This window comes from Pseudonaja textilis, chromosome 2, assembly GCF_049901715.1.
Source record: "Pseudonaja textilis isolate UNSWEBS1 chromosome 2, rPseTex1.2, whole genome shotgun sequence".
NCBI classification, from domain to species: domain Eukaryota; kingdom Metazoa; phylum Chordata; class Lepidosauria; order Squamata; family Elapidae; genus Pseudonaja; species Pseudonaja textilis.
The window spans coordinates 255,418,202-255,422,364 of NC_141991.1; the positions used below are offsets into that span (position 1 = coordinate 255,418,202).

Sequence of the window (4,163 nt, forward strand, 5' to 3'; positions counted from 1 at the left end):
TGGGGACAATAGGACAGGGACGGTAGGCACGATGGTGCGCTTATGCGCGCCCCTTACAGACCTCTAAGGAATGGGAATTCTCTCCTTTCCTTTCCTTTCCTTTCTCCTGCTCCCTCCCTTCTTTTCTCTCCTTCCTTCCTTCCCCTTCCCTGTTCTCCTTCCTTCCTTATTTGATTTGAGTTTATTTGATTTGTCAATTGCTTACAGGATAACAGGAATGTATAAACATGAGTAGGAGTACAGGAAATAGGTACAAATGGGGACAACAGGACAGGGACGATAGGCAAGATGGTGCACTTATGCATGCCCCTTACAGACCTCTAAGGAATGGGTTTTCTCTCTCTTCCTTTCCTTCCTTCCTCCCGCTCCCTTCTTTTCTTTCCTCCCTCCATTCTTTCCTCTCCTTCCTTCCTTCCTTCCTTTCCTTCACCTTCCCTGTTCTCCTTCCTTCCTTCCTCCCTCCCATTCCTCTCCTTCCTTCTTTTCTTTCCTTCCTTCCCTGTTCTCCCTCCTTCCTTCCTTCTTTTATTTTTATTTATTTATTTGATTTGTCAATCGCTTACAAGATAATAGGTATAAGTATAAACATGAGTAGGAGTACAGGAAATAGGTAGGAATAAATGGGGACAACAGGACAGGGACGGGAGGCACGATGGTGCGCTTATGCACGGCCCTTGCAGACCTCTTAGGAAAGGGGTGAGGTCAGTAGGGGACAGTTTGAGGTTAAAGAAGTAGAGTGGGGTTAGAGGATGTAACAACAGAGTCAGGCATCGACCACTCTGTGGCTGAAGTCGTACTTCCTGCAATCAAGTTCGGAGAGGTTTACATTGAGTTTGGTAGGATCAGCATGAGAAAATTTGCAGCGGAAAGGCAGAATTTTTAGCTACGGATAGTCCTGGACTTATGATTGGTCTCTTAGCGAGCATTTAGCGGTACAGAAGACCTCCAAAATGGGACTTACGACCCAGTTTCCAATGTCCACCCTTTGTTGTCCTCTCCCCCCGGGCACGACTTGGCGAGCAGCCTGTATTCATGGCCATGTGTGGCCCCCCCAGGGTCGTGTGAATGTGCCTTGTGACGTTCTTACTGGCAACCAGGGTTTACTTCCGTTTCTGGAGAAAACCACCTCACGGTGAAACAATGGACTTGTTTAGCGACCGTGGCATGAAAGGGCATAAAAGCTTTTCCTGCCGGGCTACGCCGGAGGCAACTTAAACGAGCAGGATAAACAAGTTTTATTCTCGCAAAGCTCAGAAACCCCGTTAAGCAATTCCAGCAGCTGCCATGTGTGAAGAACTAGCTCTCTTTAGAATCACCTACACCCAGTTGGCGCTAGCTTTTCCTCCCAGCGGCTGTGCCTCGCTGGCCAACAGGTCCTCCTTGAAGGGCAGGGTTGTTTTTTTTTCCCATCCGTGTCTTCTTTGTCTCTTTGTGAGGATGCAAGCATTAACTTCCATACAGAGGTGGTGTTGTGGGGCATCTTCGTGCTGGTGGGGGGGTCCTTGGTGCCCTCTTACCATTTTAAGAGTGGTGAAAAAGCAACAGGTCCCTCTCAGAACTGAACGATTCTTCCCGAAATCAGACTGACGCCAAACCTCCTGGGTTTTAAGAAAGTGGAACTCAAAAGCGGAAACGGCGTTTCGAGAAACCGGTTAAGGATTCAACACAGGGCGGTACTTCCGCTTGCAAGCCATTCATTTAGCGACCCAAGTTACAACGGCATGAAGAAAGGCGTGTGTTTTTTGACACTTGCAACCCAGGCAGCATCCCTCACATTTTGTCATGTGAGGAAAATCCAGACATCAACCCAGCTGACGTTTATGATGGTTGCAGTGTCCCAGGGTCGTGGGATTCCCCCTTTTGCGACCTTCCGAAGAAGCTGTCAGTGGGGTGGGGAAGCCAGGTTCACTTAACAACAAGTGTGACTAACTTAACTGCAGGGATTCACTTAATTGTGGTGAGAAGTCGTAAAATGGGGGCAAAACTCACTTAAACAGCTGTCTCACTTAGTGACAGGAACTCTGGGCTCAATTTTGATCGTTAAGTCAAAGACTTCCTGCAGCCTAAAGTCTTCCCAGGCACAATTCCCTCAAATGCAAAGGCCGAAGCCTTGTGTCATGAATGTTGACTCCGATAACAGCCAGACAGGGAGCGGGAGTGTGGCTCTGGAGGTCGTGGAGGAGGCTGGGGAAGGGCAGAGGCCGGCTGGGCAGTCAGAGGAGGACCCAGGCCCATCTCCTGTCCATCCTAGGGCATGCAGGGGGGAGAGGATAAGGGAGAGACGGGAATGGCATGGTCTACGGGGGAGGAAAGGGTCCTGATCCCCTTCATGGGCTGCAGCTGTGAGAACTGGTTAAAAGGACAGGCATGCGTATGGCCCAATGCTGGAAACAAAGCATGGAAATATCACTAGTCTGTCGTTCCTGAGTTTGGCGTCCTTCCCAGTGTGTGTTCCGACTATCTGTGGACGTCTTCAAGCCCTTATCTTGCCTGGTTCCCTTAATTGCTTCAGTGTGGTTTGTGTTGTTTTTACTCTTACAATTTTTAGGCATTTTTAATTTAAATTTAATTTAAATTAAAAAAATTTGTAACTGCTTGTAGGGGAGTTTTTTGTTTCCAGTCAAGCATATTTGGAGCTTTGAAGCAAAGTAAAGGAATCAAAGGGGCTTCACCTGCTTTTTGTGATTGTGTTTATTTTGTATCTCACCCTGAGTCATCACACCTTGGAAACTGTCAAGACTTCCTCCTGCAACTCTACTGGTTACGTACTGATTTACGATTCACTGTTTCTTGGCGTAGCCTGGTGAGAGAATGGTTCCATTTGTCGGGTTGTTTTAAGGCCTGCCCTGTAAACTGGCTGTGCAAGCTCCCCCTTCAGAGAGTTATCAATGAAGTGGGGGGGGGGGGACGCCTAAGACAAAACCTGGACAGCCCCTCAAACGAACCCTGGAACCCCAAAAAGCTTTTGAATGGTTCAAAAGGCACTTCGCACAGGAACCCATTCTAAAACACCCTGACCCAGCATTGCCTTTTATAGTGCAAGCCGATGCTAGAGACGTGTAGCAGTGGCGGCAGTTCTACTCCAGAAAAATGATCCTAGAGATCTGCAACCCTGTGCGTATACGTCCAAAAAAACAACAACTCACGGACACTGAAAGAAGTTGGGCTGTACAGACAAAAGAAGCTTCTGCAGTCCATGGGGCTTTACAAACTTGGGAGAGAGTTTTTAGAGGGCAGTGACCTTCCGTTCGAAGTGTGGACAGACCATAAAAATTTAGAAGCTCTAAAAACATCCAGGAAGCTCTTCCCTAACAGGTTAGATGGGTTCAATACTTCAAAAGGTTCCGTTTCCAATTGAAGTGTCTCCCAGGGGGGCGAAAAATCTACTAGCAGACACCATCTGGGAAGCCCCAATTTGACAGTAAGCGAGAAGTATTTCACCCCAATCGTCCCGCCGTCTCAAGAGACAAGTTCAAGTAAGATGGTCGCCCCCCCACATACGAAGTCTCCGCTCCCCAGAGCTTGAAGACTGATGTAACGTTGGCTTCTGCCGGAGTCCAACTGATGGGAATCGTATCGATGCAGCTCGTCCTTCAGCTGGTTTCCGTTGCTAAGCAAGACGCTTGTTAAGTGGGTCTTGCCCCATTTGATAACCATCCTTGCCACCGTTGTTAAGCGAATCGCTGCAGTTAGTAACACAGTTGTTGAGTGGACCCAGCTTCCCCGTTGACTTTTGTCTATCAGAAGGACGCAAAAGGGGAACCACGTGACCCCTGGGACACTGCGACCGTCATAAATGTGAACCAGCTGCCGAGCATCCAGATTTTCGTGATCCTGGGAATGTTGCAAGGGTCGTGTGAATAGCCAGTCTCCCGCTTGGGCGGGGGGGGGTTGGACTAGATGTCCTATAAGGTCATCTGTTATCAGTTGCAAGTCACTTTTTTCAGGGCCGTTGTCACTTCGGTCACTAAAACAACCGTTGTAAGTCAAGGACGACCTGTGCATATACAATCTGGGCCACCTGTGCCTGAATCTCTCTGTCTGCCCAACCCTGCAGGGAATCCACAAGGAGCCAAGGCGTACAAGGGAGTCGTATGTAAAGGTCTGTCTGGCAACCTGGTCCAGCGACGAAAGAAAACAGAGAGACACACACACACAAAGCA

At 48.6% G+C, this 4,163-nt stretch overlaps 1 long non-coding RNA gene across 1 annotated transcript in view; it reads left to right on the forward strand.

Moving 5' to 3' along the window:
- LOC148127466 (uncharacterized) overlaps positions 1-4,163 on the forward strand; it is a 215,509-nt gene that overhangs the window by 183,505 nt on the left and 27,841 nt on the right. The gene's annotated exons all lie outside the window — the stretch shown is intronic.